This window comes from Quercus lobata, chromosome 10 (genome assembly GCF_001633185.2).
Source record: "Quercus lobata isolate SW786 chromosome 10, ValleyOak3.0 Primary Assembly, whole genome shotgun sequence".
In the NCBI taxonomy this organism is placed as follows: domain Eukaryota; kingdom Viridiplantae; phylum Streptophyta; class Magnoliopsida; order Fagales; family Fagaceae; genus Quercus; species Quercus lobata.
The window spans coordinates 1,491,041-1,512,293 of NC_044913.1; the positions used below are offsets into that span (position 1 = coordinate 1,491,041).

Below are 21,253 nucleotides of genomic sequence, written 5' to 3' on the forward strand. Positions count from 1 at the left end.
TTATTTAATTGGAGCACTACTTCTTTTGGTTATGTTCATTCTAATTTTCTAGCTATATTGAATCTATATATTAAATCTGTCATCTTTTACTAGAATTGGCCAAACAATTGGCATGGGTTTTTTTGAAACCTCTTGAGTCACATCCAAAACTTTTAATCGTGCGAGAGAATTTGCAATCATATTATAGTGCCAAGTGACTTGGAATGTCAAGATTTTAGTAGCTTTCCCTTGTGTGAGTTGCGACCCCTAAAAGAATCATCCTATAAATATATATATATATATATATATATATATATTAATATTCTTCAGTACTTGAGATACTTTTTTTGTGGATTCTTCAGTACAGACAGAGTAGAAACCTGCATATGCTAATTTCAAAATTTCTTTTTTGTGGATTCTTCTCTGTCTCTCTCTTTTTCTTAACCACTCTCTGAATGATTCCTCCAACAAAATAAAACATGGTTCCCCCTATTATGAATGTCAATTCAACTCAAAATATAAGAAAGTGAAACAAGACATGAGAGATACTGTGTGCTTTATAAATTGTACAGCTCATGGCTGTATGAAATGGTGGCCATTAAATTAGTAAAGAGTTTGTGTTTTCTTTTTTATGAGATCCCTTGTGAATTTTTTCCACTAATTTGGATGGTTCTCCAATATTTATGTGCCGCCTTAAACAACTGACTGTTTAAACCCTTCAAAATCATCCTTTTGTACTCCACTATAATAATTAATTTAAAAGAAAAGAATTTGAATCCTATTTCTCTTTCCTATGAATTATATGCTATGATGTTACTGAAGATATTTTTGAAATCCTCTTAGCTCTTTTTTTTTTTTTTGCCACCATCTGCTCATATATTATATATCACAAAAAATTAAAAGCCTTCTTTTGGAAAAAATCTTGCCCTTTTATTTTTCATTTTCTATCTATGTTGAAATTTCAATGAAGAAAAAAATGTAAGATTCTTCACACTTACAAAATGTTACAAAATATCTATGTGAGTGGGGTATATATTTTGCTCTCTAGCTAAGGAACTTAATCTAATATGGATGTTATTGTTCAGCCTGATGTATAGGTTATGTAATTGTAAAGCCATAGTCATATGGAACATGTTATTGTGTAGATGTGGGAGCAAATTTCATATTCGTAATGCAAAAAATTACAGAGAATTCTCATATAAGCCACTCTATAGATATTAGGGATTTGCATAATTGTTAATTGCTAGATCTTCTGAAAGGTATTCCAATGTCTTGGATTAAATCTCCTCCACCCAGAGGACAATTGAAATCATGGATAATCAATATAACTATAGAATCCGGTAAGTAGAAAATATGCCTCTTAATATGTAGTGATCCTACCATATGCAGAATTGATACCTTCATGGCCCCACCCTAAACACTTCTACTATCTGCATATTTTTTTACTTATTCATTTTTCTTTTTTAGGCAGGTAATTCATTGAAACAAATCTAAGAAACATTTAGAACACAAAATATCCTCACAAGGCATCCCAATACATATGGGAATCACATATTACAATTTACAACCAATACATTTCACCTATTCCATTTTCTTTTATTGGTAAGTTACAGATGTACCTAGCAAGTTTTAAACTCCTGACCTCACCTTTCAACTAATTATTATAAGAGAAGGAAGTGCCAATTGAGCTATATTTAAGCATGTATTTTGATGAAATATGTACTGATTTCCATGTTAGTCTTTGCTTGAAATGTTCGGGTTTCTTTTTTTCCTATTGGATTTTTTTTTTATTATCTGCACTAAACAACTTGCTAAATACAGGTTTTGTTACAAAGCATGGTTTAATACATCAAGTTTCTAATCATATTTGCATTTTGGAGAATTGTGTGAGTGTGGTTTCTATGATAGGTTACTTTCCCTATATCAGTATATTGTCTTTGAAGGAAATCGAGTACTTACCTTAAACTTGACTTTAACTGAGTCCACTTCAGAGTTGTATTCACGAAAATAGTACGCTTAAATGGCCATAAATATCTAGAGTCAAAACGTTTGCATCATTTTCCATATATGTGAAACTCAACAAAATAATATCATAGGCCGTCAAATTTGAGATTGTTAGTAGATCTATAAGATTACCCCAGATTGATGTAAAGTTAAACAAAATTCATACCACAATAGCTCAAAATTTTCAAGATTGTCTGAAGAAAATTTCCCAATACAACATTTATACCTATAAACTTTCATTTGAACCAGTGTATCTTGCCACAAGCTGTGATGCAGGAGCAACATTAGAGTCCTTCCATAGTATCCAATATGCCTTTTGGGATGTGATTTTACAAATTTTCTTTTGTAGCTCACAATAAATAACCGAAGTGCATCAACCATGTATCATATGCCTTTTGGGAAATTCCATTGTTGCCCGAACAATTTATGTAACCAAAAGAAATAGGACATTGTTGAATGAGCTGCTTTACTGGGAAATCCCATTGTAAATAGAGCTGGATTGTTTCTTCAAGTGTGTCCAACTCTCAATTATAAATAAAATGAACAGGCTATGCTAAGATTTTTTTAGTATTATCTTTTGGTTGTGTAGGTTGTTCATATTTGCTACCAATTTAATATGGATTATCTCTTAAATTGCAAGTTCAAAAGTTGGTATATATAGTCAAGTATCTCTAAATATCAATTAGAAATTGATTTTTAGGTGGGTGTAATCAAATGGCTTTCTATAATTTGACTAAAAAAATGATAATTAAGCCAAAACATTCGATGAAGAGATGTTGCTACTTCTGGAATTGTTTCAAAGACACCAATTAGAGCTTAAATTTCTATGAGGTTGAATATATGTCATTGATAAGTGAAATGGATAGCTTAGGAGAGAATAAAAGTTAAGGGGAATAAGGGTCCTCCAGTTGTCTTTGTTAGGTTCATAAATTATGAACTGTAAAAGAAAAAAAAATCGAAAGAAAAACAAAAAAGAAAGCATATATAGCATGTAGGTGAGAATTTAGGGCATGGCTAAAATAGGCAGTGGAAGCTTTTAACACAAAGTGAAAGAGTAAAAATAGAGGGAGATAAAAAATAATAAAAAAATGAGATTGGTCTAAAAAACGAGGTTGGATTAAGTATTTGGGTTGGGTCTTACCCTGTGATGTTTTCATTATTAATGGAACTACATAAAGGCAAGAATCTCCAAGTAGTTTTAGAAAAATGCTCTTCATATTACTTTTGTGAACTTACTATAATATTTTTTATATTATCTTTTTGTTGTGTAGGTTGTTCATATTTTCTACAAATTGATTACAAACTATCTATTAAATTGCAAGTTCAAAAGCTGGATTATTTCTTCAAGTATGTCAAACTCTCAATTATAAATAAAACGAAAAGGCTATGTTAAAATATTTTTATATTATCTTTTGGTTTCTACCAATTTAATATTCATTCATGATAGGCCAAAAACCTATTGACCCCTTGTGATGAATTAATTGATTAATTAGTCAAGTTTTTTAATTAATCAAATTAATATGTAAACGCGTGGTAGTACAAACAAATCACCAATTAAACTAAGTGCAGCAAAAATTAAATTGAACATGGTGATTTGTTTACGAATGGGGAAAACCAACACGACAAAAATCCCACCTGGTGATTTTAAGGTCATCACTTTCGAAATTTCACTATTATCACAACAAGTGGTTACAAGTAAAGCAATCCCAGTATCTTATACCAACCCACAATTGAACCCTTATCCCAATATCCAATTGGACTTGTTCTGTAGTGACAATTTCTTCTTTTGATGCATGGCTCCCAGTACATGACTAACCAATTGCATGGATCCCAGTACTCAACTTCATTTCCAAACTAGAGAAGGTTGTTAGCTGCAAAGTTCTTCAGTTCATCCATGGTGAAAATCAAGAAGATGCTTGGTTACAAAATCCTACGGTGCACAAACACAACAACTTCTTCACAAGTACGATGAACTAGGGCAAATTCTGTTTCCCGTCACAATTTGCTTGAACAAACGCCCACCTTGTATTTCTTAGCTTAATGATTTTTGTTCATTTTGATGCACTCTCTAGACTTCTTCTTGCCTCAATGCGTTTGCACCTTTCTGTGCTTGATGAATCTTTTCCTTTTTTGATGAACTTTCTTTTGGATGAACCTTCTATTCCTCTTGGAATGATGAATTTTAGGTTCTTCAAACTCGATGCACATTTTTTTTTTCTCCCATATTGATAGAATTTCATTTCTCTTTCCTTGATTGATTAAAAGCTCATTTTTCTTTGATGATCTCTTATCTTTAGCTTAATGAATTTTGTACTTGTCTTTCATGTCTTCTAGGAGAGCTTTATCAATTACCTTCAAAGCTACAAGGTCAACTCCTCCTTAACATGAGATTTAAGCATGCATACTTTGAATTTTTCCCACCCTAGGTTTAGATTTTAGTGGGTTCATGCGAAAAAGAGGCTAAGTGTTTAAAGGCTCAAATGGGTTAGCAATGGATAATGATCATTCTAGGTATTAAGGTATAATTTTGTTTTATCAAAGACGGCCTCCTATCCCTAGCAATGCATGCTTGTAGGTACAGTGACTTGAGCTCTTGTAATAATTCATCTTAAAAAAAAAAAAAGTATGAATGCTCTAATGTTGTGAAACAAAAGACTTTTGAAAATTGGATCAAGTGCATGGATTCTTGGGATTTTTCGATGGATGGATTCTTTTTAATTGCCTTTTAAGACCATTTCTTCTTATATTCTAAGTCAAGTAGCAAAAGTCTTTACATGGATCCAATGAAATTAATCATTCCTATGTATAAGTTGATTGCTCAAGCCTTTAAACATCAAGATTTAGAAAATGTTTTGTCCAAGGGATCCTCATGTACCATTTTGAAAATGAGACTTTTTTTCTTTTTCTTTTTTTAATCTTTGAAAGAAAAAAATTGGGTCTTTTTGAAAAAGTCACTAGGAAGTTCAAAGGTCTTAGTTCAAAGAAATTTTTTTTTTTTCTTTTTCAAAAAATCACTTAAGGGCTTAATGCCCCAGTCCAAAGACTTTTTTTTTTTCATTTAAAATTTTTCTCTCTTTTTTTTTTTTGGGAAAGATTTGGAAAAAAAAAAAATGTTTGATTTTTTATTTTTTTTTTAGTTATATATATACACACACACACACAAACAAAGCTCATTAGATGCTACATAAAAAATTTGAATTCAAAGAAATATAGAAACATGGAATAAACAAACAAACTTTAGGCTTAACCATAATGTTGCAAACCAAATGTGAACTAAGGCAAAGTTGGGCCACTTGCTTCTTCTTAATCCATTTAGGATGCTTGAGGCTTGGTGGGCTTGAACCTTGATTATGATGAAATGGCTTGGGCTTACACTTGGAAGGCATGCATCTTGTGAGCTTTTGGCCTTTGATGTTGATCATGTGTATACACCTTTGATGGGCTCAAGTGCTAAGCTTAAAATGATTCAAGAAACAATTTTTGATTTCCATACAAAGTAGAGTTCAATCACAGGCCTTTGGGCTTGAGTTCATTCATAGCATACAAGGTTCAAACAATTATGATGGGCTCAAGTGTTGGAATTGGGTTCATCATGGTTCAAACAACGGCCAAACAAATGCATAATGCAATGCAATTTACATGGACTAACCTAAAGGTATGTTCTATGGGTCATTACAACATGGGTAAAAGGTAGGTAAAAGGTCCCTACAAGCTAGGATGTCGTACCTCCCAACTTATGACGCCAGGAGCACCGCGTTGGTCCGAACGGTGCAATTTGTCCTTGTTAGGTTCTAAAGACTTAGGTTTTTATGTATTTAAAACTCTAATGTGTATTGTTAGCAAACCATGATCAAAAAAATGTATTTAATAGTGTTCAGTCTTGCTCAAAGTTGTATCTTTTATGTAAAGTTGAAATCGAGCTAATACAAAAGTTACTATGCATTTCGGCCTGGCTTGATTCGATCGAAGCTTAGGCTCGATCGATCGAATCTCGGGCAAAATGCATTTTTCTGTAGATTTCCAACTCAACCCTAATTGTTTAAAATGTTTAGGGTTTTTTTAATTTGTCCTAAGTATAAAAAGCAACCCTACCCACGTTTTAGTGTTGCTCATAATTGCTATTTATGTAAATCTCTTGTGAGATCTAAAGGAGCTTTCCTTTACACAAATTTAGGTTTTCAGGGAGGAGATTTTATCTATACCTTGATGATCAACTCGGTTGCTACCATTGAAGATTAAAGAAACACAAGCGGGTGTGCTTGTATCTGATGGTGAATCCAAGAAAGAATGAGTCCGTGGATTCGGAACTTACACGTGGTCGTGTCAGTAAGTTCTACTTGTGGGTAACAATAAGAAGTCGAGCGTGGGGGCTTGTAAGTTTTATTGTATGAACTTTGATTCTTTCAAGATAGTGGATTCAAGTTTATCTTGAGGATAACTAGGTCAAATCCTACCCAGGTTTATACCGATTTGGTTTTCTAAGTGATCATATCTTTGTATTATTTATCTTTCAGCTGCTTTGCATGATATGATTTTTGTCATTGTGATAACCTAGATTTGTTAATTTGAACTAAGTAATAACTTGGCTAATTACCTAGGTTAATTCAATTGTGTTTTAAGGGGTCTAAAAACTATCAGTCCTTATAAACCACCATGGCATAACCATAATGATCCTTGTCAAGGCAAAATTACCCTTTTACCCTCCAAGTGAGGTTAAATGCGGGTTGCAAAATGAGGTGTCAACAAATACATAGGGGTATTTTGAGAGTTTTTGTAAAAAATATTCATTAAATCTAATTCAATTTCCTCCAATTCCTCCCAATTTTAGGAGAAGTGAAAATTTGATATTTTAAGAGAATAAAAATGAATGTGTGTTCCTTCCTACCAATTCCATTCCCTCTCACTTAAACTCCCAAATAAGAGAATGAACTTTCCATTTTCTCCATTAAAACTCTCAAACACGGGATGGGAAGAATATTCTAAAATTATTCTCTTCATTCATTTCTATTTCTATTCCATTCCATTCTCTCCTCCCAAGTGAGGGCTTAGACTTCGATTAAGAGTTTATAAGGGAATAGAAAGGAATGGAATAGAATGATTATAAGGGAATGGAAAGGAATGGAATAGAATGAAATGTAGTTAAGTAATGAAAAAGAATGGAATTAAGTAACCTTGATTGGATATTTTAAAATAAAGGAATGGAAATGAATGAAAATGAATAGAATGTAAGTAATCTTGTTTGGAAATAACAAAGTTGGAAATGGAATAGAATCATTTTATGACAATATACTATTAGACCCCTATTTTAAAATAAAGGGTTGAATATATCGGGGTATTTTGGGAGTTTTAGTAAAAAAATTCATTAAATCTAATTCCATTCCTCCAAATTTGGGGGGGAATAAAAATTTGAGATTTTAAGGAAATAGAGAGAAATGAGTGTTCTCTCCTACCTATTTCATTCCCTCCCACATAAAATCTCAAATTAGGAAACAAGCTTTCATTCCGTCCATTAAAACTCCCAAACAAGGGAATGGAAGAATATTATAAAATTATTCTTTTTATTCCTTTCCATTTCACTCCATTCCCTCCTCCCAAACGAGGGCTTAGTGTTAGATGTATTTATGGAGTAGAAGAATAGGGTTTACTTTTATTGACTAATGTATATGTTGATTTTTTTTTGGTTAGAATGCTGAAGATAATGATTACTTGGAGGCAGTGGATCCATCTCTTGAGTTTTTCATAACTTCTGAGGATACTACAAACATAGGGGCTCCAACAACATTGCTGATATTCAACAATAAGAAAGGTTTCTCATCAAAAAACATTGACTCTATTCGCAATGTTGGTCAGTCCACCAAGAAAGGCAATAGGAAACATGGTTATATTGGAGAGAAAGGTACTTTACTGAGTTTCCTAGAATTACAGCTTATTCTAGCCACTATACTGTAGGTATTCTTATGAGAACTAGTAATGTCAAATTTTCTTATATTTGGTTTACTCAAAATGCTATTTTGTCAAGAAAACTATTAATAATATTAATTGGGTTGACTTGGAAAGAAGTTAGAACAAGCATGATATTGTTGACTTATTTGTTTAAGTCAAACATCAAAATTCCTTGATCCACAAAAGGAGCAACTTTCGCATATTATTCTCTAAAGTGATAAATGCTAACTTAAGAGTTTTGAAAGTTAGTAATGCTCACTTAAAAGTCATATGTAACATGGGTTACAATAGTTGCTTGAATTAGGAATGAAATATTGTTGCCTTGGAAAGAGAGTTCAAAGTATAAAATCTATAAATAAATCTTCTTGCATGATGAAATTTTGCAAGGTCAAAGTATAGCTTATAGAAAACATTAACAAACAAGTCAAGGTATGAGGGAATGTTAATATTTGACAATCAATTTTGATAAAGATAAGTATATTCTTAGTCACCAATAACCTCTAGTTCAATCCTCTTGTAAAATTGGGTGAAAGATAGTATCTAGGTTTAAAAAACCCACCCCCCCCCCCCCCCCTCGTGCTGGCCCCCCTCCCCTCCAACACCCACCCCCACAAAAAAAATTTGTGTTATTAAGTTAGGCTCTATTCATTTCAGAACAAAATGTTTTTATCTAAAACTATTTTGGCTAAATTACAAATTGCACCTTCTAACTGCTTAAAATTCAAGTCGGTCCTCTCACTTTTAACTTTGTTTAATTCAGGCTTTCCGTTAGTCTTTGTTAGAATTTAGCTATTAAGGATTCCCCAAAACAACGTAATTTTGTATTAAACAAAGTTTTATTTATTTATTTTTTTTAGAAACTAACAAAGTTGAAAGTTAATGGCACAATTCGGACAAAGATTAACTGAAGGACTATATTGAATAAAATTGAAAGTTAAGATATTGAATTGAACGAAAGTGAAATTAGATGATTGAATTGAATTTTAGGCAAAGTTAGAGGGTGCAATTTGTAATTTAGCCAAATATCTTCAAGGAAAATTGTTTGTTTTTCAGTGTTTGGCTGTGTATTCGAAAACTCTTTAATATATTTTTATAAAGATATTAAATAACAACTTAAAATCAATACTTTAAAATATTAACCAAAACAACTAAAATCAAACTAAAAAAAATAAGCATGATCAAAATAAAAATATTGAAAATTACACTAATAAGCGCAATCAAAATGAGAGGAAAAAAAAAAACTAAACTATTATCTAAAATTACACATTCAAACCATAATTAAAAACACTTGAAACCTCCAAACTAACACTTTAAAGTTGATTTTGTACAACTTTTAAATTTTTTTGGCATTTCCCAAAATTTTGAGCCCTATTGTGGTCATTTTGAGGATTCATGAGATATTCTTGTCATTTCAATGGTTTAGCGATTTTTTTTTTTTAGGTCATTTTGGTGGTTTTAGGGGGTATTTTAGTTGCTAAGAGCATTGCAACTTAATTGGAACCCCCTGGTGTTTCTAATGGAGAGGATTAAAATCCTCTCTCCCCCAATTAGATGGTCATATAAAAAAAAAAATTAAAAAGTGAAAAAGAGAGAGGGTTTTTTAGCCATAGTGGTTGTTTAAAGGTATTTTGGTTATTTTGTAGGTATAGGGGTATTTTGGTTATTATGTTAGTTTTGAGAGTAATTTGGCCGCATTGGTAATTTTAAGGTTTCTTCTATCATTTTAGAGGTTTCAAGAGTTTATTTTTATCATTTTATGGTTATCCAGGTTATTTTTGTCATTTTATAGTTTCCAAGGCATTTTAAAAATTGTGAGGTTTGTTTGGCCATTTTGGAGTTTATGGGTATTTCTACCAATGCAAATGATTCTAGGATGTGTTTTGGCCAAAGAATGTGTTTTTCCTGTTTAACAAAAAAATTATTTTAGTTTGACCAATTTTTTCAGTTGTCCCAAACCCTTGAAAACGAGGAAAACATTTTTTGAGAAATGTTTTATGTCAGAGCAAACAAGGTGTTAGCCAAGGACATAAAGACAAAGTAAAATGATTAAAACCAAAATTTGTTATAATTAAATGCAAATCCTTGTGACCATAAATGGTTCTTTGAATCTAAAATGAAAATCCAGGGCTGTTTGGTCTACCATTTTTTAAATATGTTTTCAAAATGGCTAAAAACAGGTTTTGAAGATATTTTCCAGACATGTTTTTGTATATATTTTAAATGTAGAAGAAGAAATAAATAAATAAATAATATATATATATATATATATATCTGTTGCCATCTTTATTTTGATTTTTTTTACTCATTTTTTTACTCTTTTGATTAAAAAATCCCCACTTAATGGCTTAAGTATAAGATATGCGTTCCAAGACATTGCTGTACTTAACTTGTGATGTTCTTGTAGAAACTACAATGAACAAATGTCGTCAAAAGTTGGAACCTTTTTTAAAAAATAAATTTAAAAAACCAATGCTCTCTCTCTCTCTCTCTCTCTCTCTCTCTCTCTCTCTCAATGCTCATGAATTGACTTCTTTTCTAATCTTAAGATGTCAATGCAAAGTATTGTCTGTTATATACTCAATTATAGTGAAAGAAAATGATAAAACCATAATGATATTGATAATTACCGGACATGATAATTTAGTTGTTCTCTTATTGCTCTAATTAGCTTATTCTATGGTTAACATGCAGGAATTGGATTTAAGAGTGTCTTTCTGGTTAGTTCTGAGCCAGACATATTCAGCAATGGATATCAGATACGATTTAATGAAGAGCCTTGCCCACATTGCAATCTCGAGAACATAGTTCCTGAATGGGTCGAAGAGAACCCAACTCTTTCTAACATAAAACAAATATATGGTTCTGGGACTACTCTTCCAACAACAACAATAGCCTTACCTCTGAAGTTTGATAAGGTCACACCTGTGAAGCAGCAGCTCAATGTTCGTCCAGAAGTTCTATTGTTCCTATCAAAGATTAGGCAGCTTTTAGTCAAGGAACATAAAAAGGATCCTAGGCTCAATACTGTAAGTGCAATAGCTATTACAAGAGAGACTGGATTGGTGGTGAGGAAGAACAAGAACATCGATGCTGTCCCCTACACACTCCATCTCTCTGCCAATGAAAAGGATAAGGGGTACAAGGGAGAATGCAGCTACTTTATGTGGAAGCGAAATTTTCCTGTTAAGCAGGAAAACAAAGTGGAAAGGAGAATGGAAGTTGAAGAGTTGGTGATCATATTGGCTTTTCCTTTGAAAGAGCGCCTCCACAGGGGGATGAGCTCACTTGGGATCTATGCATTTCTTCCCACAGAGATGTTTACCAACTTTCCCTTCATAGTTCAGGCAGATTTTCTTCTTGCCTCATCATGGGAAACAATTCTCTTGGAGTGCAACCAAGGGATTCTTGACTGCGTGCCCTCTGCTTTTACCAATGCGTTTGTTTCACTAGTTAAAAATTCTGAAAATGCTCTAGTGTCAAGTTTGGCTTCCACGTTCAGGTTCATTCCCATCAACACCTCTTCTTATCAAACGTTGAATGTTGTCAGGAAGTCCGTCATATCAAAGCTTCTTGAAAAAAGTATTCTTCCAAGTGAGTCATACACGGAGCAGAAGTCCTTTCATCGACCTCGTGAAGTTGGTTATGCCTGATTTCTGGACCATTCTAGAAAAGGCAAGGGAGCAAAAGGTGAGCTTGGTTCATATTTCATCACATGGAAAGCACATTTTGAGCTCTTCATTTGATAGAAAGGAATATGATCGCATATTGAATTTCTTGGGTGTGGAACAAGTCAACAACGAATGGTACGCAAAGTGCATCCAAAGTTCTAAACGTATTGACGAAGTGTCAGAGGACGTGTACTTGGATCTTTTACTGTTTATTTCTTATAACTGGAGGTTCAAATTTGACTCTACCGACATCAAGTACATACCACTAATAAAATATGTGGGTCTTTATGGCAATGTGTCTTTGTGCAGCATAAATGAATCCAAGCAGTTGAGTCGTGACAGAGTGGTGTCCTTATCCAGTCATCCTGATCATATCTCATGGCTGGTTGATTGGAACAAGGAATTCAAATGTCCAGCCAATTACTTTTTTTTGCCGAAAAGCACACAAGAAGCTATTTGGATCTTCTCTAAGAGGGCTATGGTGTTACAGTGGCTACGAGATCATGTGGAGGTTGGTCGTATGAGCGTCTATGAATATGCACATCACCTAAATAATCATCTCAATACTTGCCAGAAGCATGTTATTGCCCTTGTTCACTTCTTGTACCACTCGCTTCAAAAGTCTTTTCTTTCCCAATAGGAGGTTAGTGATATATGTCGCTCTATGCCACTTGTGGATAACGATAGAAATATAAAGACTCACAGGAAAGGGGTTCTTGTGCCTGCCAAGGGAAGCAAATGGGTGAGATTGATTGGTTCAAATCCATGGAAAAATGAAGCCTACGTTTAGTTAGCAGAAGACTACTTGCAAACACGCTGTTTTGCAAACACTCTTGGATTTCCTTAAAACTCATGTTGTAGCTTCAGATATCCCTGATATATCTCCTCCTGATGCTGCAATTCCTACAGTATCATTATCACTCACCAAGGAAAATGCATTCTTGTTGTTGGGTTGGATTAGAAAGATGAAACGTAAAGAAATTAACATTCCCAAGAGGTTCTTGAAATGCATAAGGGAAGGTAGCTGGTTGAAAATTATACTAGTGGCTGTCATGGTTACCGGCAACCTTCAGAGTCAATCATGCTTTCCTCTTCATTGGGATACATTTTGCAGAACGGATAGGTGCCTTTTGATATTCCGTTGCTTGATCTATGTTTTTATGGTGATTAAATAAATGAGTACGAGGACGAGCTCAAGAAAATTGGTGTCATGTCTGATTATGGAGAAGCATGTGAATTTATTGGAAAGCGTCTTATGTCTTTCATAGAAAGCCCCACGTTAAATAGAAACCAAGTGCTGTCTGTACTAAAGTTCATTAGGTTTTTGAGGGTAAATTTTCTTCATCAGTATAAGTTCATCAACAGTATCAAGGATAAGAGATGGCTAAAGACATCGTGCGGTGTCAGGTCTCCAGTAGAATCTGTTTTGTTTGATGAGGAATGGAAAACTGCGTCACAAATCAGTAGCATCCCCTTCGTCGATCGAGATTACTTTGGAGAGGAAATTCTTTCTTATAGAGAGGAACTCAAATCACTTGGTGTGGGAATTGGCTTCATTGATCCTTATAAGCTTGTTGTAGACAACTTAAAATTACCTCCAAGCTCATGTCTGACAGCTGAGGTAGTTCTTTTGATACTGGAATGTATGCGACCTCTAGGATCATCTGACAAATCTGACAAACTTGTTCAGGCGTTGAGAGGTGTGAAATGCTTCAAGACGAATCTTGGGTACAAACCTCTGGGAGAATGTTTCTTGTTTGACCCTCAATGGGTTTGCATTCTACAGGTTTTTGAAGGTTTTGCATTGATTGATCATGATTTCTATGGAAGCAGTATCTTCTCTATTCTTTTTTGTTGTAGAAAGCTAAAAAATTTGTTTCCTTCAGATAGGACAAAATTGATCCGTGACCTTAAGTGGTTGCAGACTATGCCTGGTGATAAAAGATCTCCAAGAGATTGCATTCTGTTTGGGCCAGATTGGGAGTCAATTTTACCAATTACTGTCGACCTCCCTTTCTTAGAAAATAGTGACAACTATTATGGCAAGGACATTCATAAATACAAGGAAGAGCTGAAGAACATGGGGGTTGTTGTTGAATTCAAAGATGGTGTGAAGTTTGTAGCAGCTGGTCTTCACTTTCCCATGGATCCTGCCTGCATAACTAATGAAAATGTGCTTTCATTGCTGGAATGCATACGGATTTTAAATGAGGAGTGAATTACTCCTTTCCAGATCCTTTCCTAAAACAAATTTCTCGGAAATGGTTGAAAACCACTAATGGTTATAGCCCTCCAGAAGAGTGCTTATTATTCGATCCTAGGTGGTGCTTTTATTTGGAGCGAACAGATGGACCTTTTATTGATGAAGATTTTTATGATTCTAATATTACACAGTACAAAGAAGAGCTCAAGGCAATAGAAGTCATCCTTGATGTTGAAGGCGGATGCTCATTGATTGCCAGCTGTGAAATCAAAAAATACAAAACAGAAAAGCAAGAACTTGCTTTGAGAGAAAAGTAACTCTGTATTTGCTTATCAATCTGTTACAAGTTGTTAAATGAATAATTAGCTACATGCTCTGTATATATACGGGAAAACAGGGGCTAAACATATTGCCCAAAAGAATTAACTAACTGCTTAAGGGTTCAACCAATCAACTAATGACAGGTGGCAAAACTATAACTAACTCCTACAGCTAATCCTTAAGTGAAACGATGAGTTTCTCTTTTCCTTTCTTCCTGGTCGTTTTATATTTACAACCTTTATTCCTACTGTCGTTTTGCTCATTATTGTTGCTGCTGTCATTTAAGTCATCTTCAACACTCCCCCTCAAGTCCAGTGTCTCAAACTCTATGACTTGAACTGAGCTATTTTCCTTCAAAGGCCTTGGCTGGAATATATCTTTTAAACCTACTTTACTTGAGAGTCTTGTAAATGCTGCCATGCCCAGACTTTAGTGAAAATGTCAACAACTTGGGAATTAGTTGTTACATGAAAAGTTTTGATCTTACCCTCCAAGATTTTGTCTCTAACCAAATGACAATCAACTTCTATATGTTTTGTTCGCTCATGAAAAACAGGGTTAGCAGCTATGTATAGAGCTGCCTGGTTGTCACAAAATAACATAGCAGGTTTGTGATGATTAATCTTCAAGTCCTTCAGTAGCTGCATTACCCAAGTGATTTCGCAGGCTACACTAGCCATAGCCCTGTATTCTGCTTCGGCAGAAGATCTAGACACCACTCCTTGTTTCTTGGACCTCCAAGATATTAAAGAATCCCCTAAATACACTGCATATCCTGTAAGACACCTACGAGTATCAGGGCATCCAGCCCAATTAGCATCACAGAAGGCTTTAATATGCAACTCTGTGTTGCTTGGGAAGTAAATCCCTTTTCCTGGTGAAGCCTTGATGAACTGAAGTACTCTGTGTGCTGCCAACAAATGTGGCTCTCTAGGCTGTGATACAAACTGACTCAGTCTGTGTACAACATATGTTATGTCCGGCCTTGTCAAAGTTAAGTACAATAGTCTTCCTATAAGCCTTCTGTATATCCCTGGTTCAGCAAGCAATGTTCCTTCATACTTAGACAATTTAAGGTTCTGTTCCGTAGGAAACTGGACTGGTTTACACCCTATGAAACCTGTGTCTTGCAATATCTCTAAGGCATATTTTCTCTGTGTTAAACTAATGCCTGCATCAGTTCTAGCTACTTCCAAGCCCAAGAAATACCTTAATGAACCAAGGTCCTTCAAACCAAATTGATCATCAAGAAACTTCTTTAAGGCAGTAACACAAGTAGGATCATTTCCAGTCAACAAGATGTCATCAACATACACCAAAAGAACAGTAAAAGAAGCTTCTTGTGAATGTATGAATATGGAGTAATCTGATTTTGACTACACAAACCCCATCTGCAGTATGGTAGTTGAAAACTTTGCAAACCATTATCTTGAAGCTTGTTTGAGACCATATAAACTTTTGTTCAACTTGCATACTAAACCCTCCCCCTTGCTGTGAAAACCAGGTGGAAGAGACATATAAACATCCTCCACTAAATCACCATGTAAGAAGGCATTGTTTACATCCATTTGATGTAAAACCCACCCTTTCACAGCAACCAAGGAAAGCACAATCCTAACAAAAACAGACTTAGCAATTGGGGAAAATGTTTCAGAGTAGTCTAGGCCAAGTTTCTGAGTGAAGCCCTTAGCAACTAACCGAGCTTTATACCTTTCAATAGACCCATCAGGTAAGTATTTGATTCTATAAACCCACTTGCAGCCTATGGCAGTCTTGCCAGGAGGTAAAGGGGCTAAAGACCAAGTATTGTTCACTTCCAAAGCCTCAATCTCTTTGTCCATAGCCGCCCTCCACTCAGAAAATTGGATAGCCTGATGAAAGGAAACAGGCTCTGAGGGAGTAGCACTAACTGCTAGGACAAAAGATTTAAATCTTGAACCCAAGTGAGAATAGCTCATGAAATCAGAAAAAGCAAAAGGCAAACCAGATTTAGGTTTGGCACTAACAATAGATTTACAAGAATAATCTGATAGGTAAGATGGAGGCACATGAGGTCTAGTAGACCTTCTTAAAGGAGGTTGGACAAGCTGAGTAATGGATGTGATATCTAAATCAAGAGTAGTATCATGGTCAAGAATAGGAATTGAAGCATGGGTAGTAGGTTCTAAAGAATTTGAGTTAGGAAGAGAAGTATGGGGAGTAGGTTCGGATGCAACAAAATCAGAATGTGAAATAACCAAATCAGAATCTGAAATGGGAATAGAATCTGGAAAAGAATGGGCAGGGGTGGTAGAAGAAAGACAATCAGAAGTACAAGAAGAACTAGAATTGACATGAGGAAACACAAAATCAGTCAAATAAGAATTGGAAGGAGATGAAGTAGAGGCATAAGGAAAATTAGATTCATAAAACACAATGTCTCTAGAAATGTAGACATAATTGGTAACAAGATCTAACACTTTCTAGCCTTTTATGCCATGAGGATAGCCCAAAAACACACATTTTCTGGACCTAGGTGCAAATTTGTGTCTGTGAGAGGAGGAGGTAGAGATAAAACACAAACAACCAAAACATCTAAGATGTGTGTAAGAGGGTGAAGAATGAAAAAGCATTTCATAAGGTGTTTTATTACCTAAAGACTTAGAAGGTACCCTATTAATCAAATGAACAACAGTGAGGATGCAATCACCCCAAAAACATAAAGGTACATGAGATTGAAATTTTAATGCTCTAGCAACATTAAGAATGTGTTGATGCTTCCTCTCAACAATTGCATTTTGTTGAGGAGTATCAACACAAGTTAGTTGATGCAAAATGCCATTAGAGTGAAAAAAATCTTTAAGATAAAATTCTGTCCCATTATCACTTCTAATGGTCTTAATGGATCTGTTGAATTGAGTTTTAACCATATTAGCAAAATTTGGAATAACAAACTGAGTGTCAGATTTAAGCTTGAGCAAATATACCCAAGAACACCTAGAAAAGTTATCCACAATGGTTAAAAAATACTTGTAACCTTCAATAGTACAAGTGGCAAAAGGACCCCAAAGATCACAATGAATCAAATCAAAAGGAGCAGAAGAAATATGAGTACTTATAGGAAAGGGAAGCCTCTTTTGTTTTGAAAAATGACAAACATCACAACATGTAGTTTTATTAGAAACGTCAATATTTACAACACCCTTTAACAATTGAAGTTTTGAAAATGAAGGATGTCCTAATCTATTGTGCCACAATTCTGTGCTTGAAAAGGGATTGGTACTGGTAGCACTGAGAGCAGTAGACCTTTGTTGATGTGAAGAATCCAACAGATACAAGCCATTGCTCTCTCTACCCTGACCAATCATGCTCCATTGAGCAAGGTCCTGAATGAAACAACAATTACCAAAGAAAATGAGACAACAAAACAAGGTTTTGGTAAGTTTGCTAACTGAAATCAGATTAAAACCAAAAGATGGAACACACAACACATCTTTTAAAACAAGAGTAGATGAAATCTGCACAGTGCCCACATGTGTGACTAAGGCTTGATCCCCATTTGGCAAATAAACATAAGTGTTAACAATGGAAGTGATAGTAGTGAATTGAGACACTGAATGGACCATATGATCAGTGGCACCGGTGTCTATAATCCAAGAATCAGATTTGAACACAGTTCTATCAACTACTTAAGCATAAAAAACAGAATGAGAAAAATTAGGAGGGATCCAAAAGGGATTACCTGAGAAATTAGAGGAAATGGAAGCTGAGTTGAAAGAAGAAGGGAAAGATGATGATGATGTCTGTGGTAAGGCTAAAATGGCATTGGGTGTAATGACAGAAGCAACATGACTGGTTTGAGTGCCAAAACCTGAACCTGAACCTAGATACCCTTTGAGAAAAGAGAGTAATTGTTCACATTGAGCTGGAGAAATGGGACATTGAGGCTGATAGGAGGAAGCATTTTGCTGTAGAAAAGCACCACCAACAGGATTGCCAGATGCAGCATGTGCAATGCCAATGGGTGTATTTCCAACACCATTCTGGAAACCAGTCTGAGCACCAAAAGGAGTATTGACCAAATTCTGACATACCATCAGATTGGACTCCTTGAGTGGGCAAAACATTGGATTGAACATTAGGAAAACCAATGTTATTGACATCAAACCCAAAAGGATCTGAAACTTGATTGACCATTGACCTATTGCCTCCTTTAGGCTTATAACCAGGAGGATATCCGTGGAGCTTATAGCACTTATCTGCTATGTGTCCAGTAAAACCACAATAGGTACAAATTGGTCTATCTTTCTTCCCTTTTCCACCACCTTTATTCTGACCTTGAGCACCTTGAAATGGCCTATTGTTATTCACATACATCGCCACAGCATCCACTTGCTGAACTACATTAACAATATTTCCTATATTCCTCCTTTTCTCTTCTTGCAGAACTAAAGAGCACACTTTGCTAAGAGTGGGAAAAGGTTCAATAAGCAAGATTTGTCCAATCAAGTTGCCATAGCTATCATTTAACCCCATTAAAAAACGAAAAACGTGTTCTTTGTGTTGTGCATCTAACTGAGATGACTTAGAACCACAAACACAAGCATAGGTGCAAACAGTAAAAGATTGATTATTCACAAACTCATCCCACAAGGTCTTGAATTTAGTAAAATAGGAACTCACCGAGAGTGATCCTTGAACCAAATGCGAAATATCCTTCTCCAACTCAAACAATCTAGGCGTATTATCTTGAGACAGCCTGTTCTTGAGATCAATCCACAAATCCCTCACAGAATTGATGTACATAACACTTGCCTTGAGGTCAGGACTAAGAAAGTTGGTCAGCCATGAAAGAATCGTAGTGTTGCACCTATTCCAATAGTTGAACAGAGGTGAAGTTGGATTTGGTTCTGAAATTGAACCATTAACAAATCCAAACTTATTTCTGGAACTTAGGGCTAGAAACACAGATCTTGCCCCCAAGTCAGGTAGTTCTCAGGACCGGTAAGAGGCTGAGAAGTGAGAATCAAACCAGGATTTTCATTCGCTGGTAAGAAGTACGGATTATTAGCAGATTCATCTGCCATGGCAGCACTGCCAGTTGATGTAGATGAAGAAGAAGGTGCGCTTGAGGAATCTGAAGCCATCAGTGACTAAGAGATCAAGTTTGGAAAGAAAAATTTGTTTGGTTGGTGAGAAAATGAAAGAAAATTGCTCTGATACCATGTGAAATCAGAAAATACAAAACAGAAAAGCAAGAACTTGCTTTGAGAGAAAAGTAACTCTGTATTTGCTTATCAATCTGTTACAAGTTGTTAAATGAATAATTAGCTACATGCTCTGTATATATACAGGAAAACAGGGGCTAAACATATTGCCCAAAAGAATTAACTAACTGCTTAAGGGTTCAACCAATCAACTAATGACAGGTGGCAAAACTGTAACTAACTCCTACAGCTAATCCTTGAGTGAAACGGTGAGTTTCTCTTTTCCTTTCTTCTTGGTCGTTTTATATTTACAACCTTTATTCCTACCGTTGTTTTGCTCATTATTGTTGCTGCTGTCGTTTAAGTCATCTTCAACACCAGCCACCTTTATTTCCATGTTCAGTTGCCTACTATAGTTCGAATATACAATTACTTGAGTCTATTTAATTGGGATCCAGACACTGAAGTTGCAAAAGGGATATGGATCCCAGATGGAAGTCAGAATGGTGAGTGGGTCAGCCCCTCTGAATGTGTTCTGCATGACAAGGATGGTCTCTTCAGTTCGCTGCTGAAAGTTCTTGACAAATATTTTGAACCTGAGTTACTTGACTTTTTCTCCAATGCTTTTGGTGTTGGAAAATATCCTTCAGTGGACAATTACTGTAATCTTTGGAAGGTTTGGGAAAGTTCAGGACATCGATTGTCATATGCTGACTGTTGTAAGTTCTGGTCTTTTGTTTCAAAGCACGTGAGTGCAAAGACTCTGGCTGATAGGTTGGTGAAATTACCAGTTGGTATTTCTGACTAAGATGGAATTTTGTTGTCCAACAAGCATGATGTTTTTATTGCTGATGATCCTCAACTGAAGGATCTTTTTGAACAGCATTCTTCTCGACCAATATTTGTCTGGTGTCCTCAGCCAACCATTCCTTCTTTATCTCAGACAAAGTTGTTTGAAATTTACGAGAAAATAGGTGTTCGCACTATATCTGAATCTGTAGAGAAGGAAGAAACATCCTCAGCGGATGTTGCTGAACTCAGTCAAGTGAATCTAAAGGAGATTTTGATTACAAAAGGTCTGTTTATGCTAATCCTTGGTTATCTTGCAAATCCTGTGATGAAAATTGGAGCAAAAAGGAGGCACGAAACTATTCAAGGGCTTCTGAATACAACTTTCTTTGAGACAGTTGAACCGATCACTGTAAACTACGGCTTATCACTTTCTTCAGGGGAGATCATGAATGCAAGAGCAAGCAGAATTACACGCTGGGATAGAGAGGCTTCAACTTTTTTCGCAGAGAAGTTGGATAGATCTAGTGGATATAAGAATCTCATTGAATATGCTACACATTTTTCTGAGGCAATATCCGGGGGTGTGTTATGGGAGAAAAGGGACCATGTTGGTGCACTCTCTGAGCTGATCAAGTTGGCCTTTATGCTGGAATTTAATGAGGAAGCGGTCATGTTTTTAATGAAGTCCAAGAATTTGCAAATTATCAAGAAGGACAAAAAGTTCCTTGCTTCTGCCTTCCCGTCTGACTAATTATATGCCATAAGCTGTTAATGTTTGTAAGTGTTTGTGTCATTGAATTCCTGTGTATTTTTAATAGTGTTTCTGGCATAAATATAAAAAAATGAATCAGTTGCTGCACTGCTAAATTTATTGGTCAGTCGTAAGTTCAAACTTCATTTTGTTTTGTCCTGGGCTTTTCTTTTCTTCTTTTACTTATGTGCTCTGGTGCTTCTCTGTTCCTTTTTTTTTTTTTTCTTTTCTCTCTCTAATTTTGAACTAAATGATAATGTGTGGCGTTGCCATGTATATTTTTTAGAATGGAGTAGTTGCTATATTTCTATTCTTGATGGTCTATTAATATATTTGTGGTGCTGCATTTCCATTTGAGTTGTTGGGAATTTTTATATTTTTGATTCAGCTGAAACTGAAAGTTTTT

At 35.1% G+C, this 21,253-nt stretch overlaps 1 pseudogene; it reads left to right on the forward strand.

Annotated features, from left to right (window-relative positions):
• The first annotated feature begins 1,290 nt into the window (after positions 1-1,290).
• LOC115963471 lies at positions 1,291-20,847 on the forward strand (annotated as a pseudogene).
• Positions 20,848-21,253: the final 406 nt, after the last annotated feature.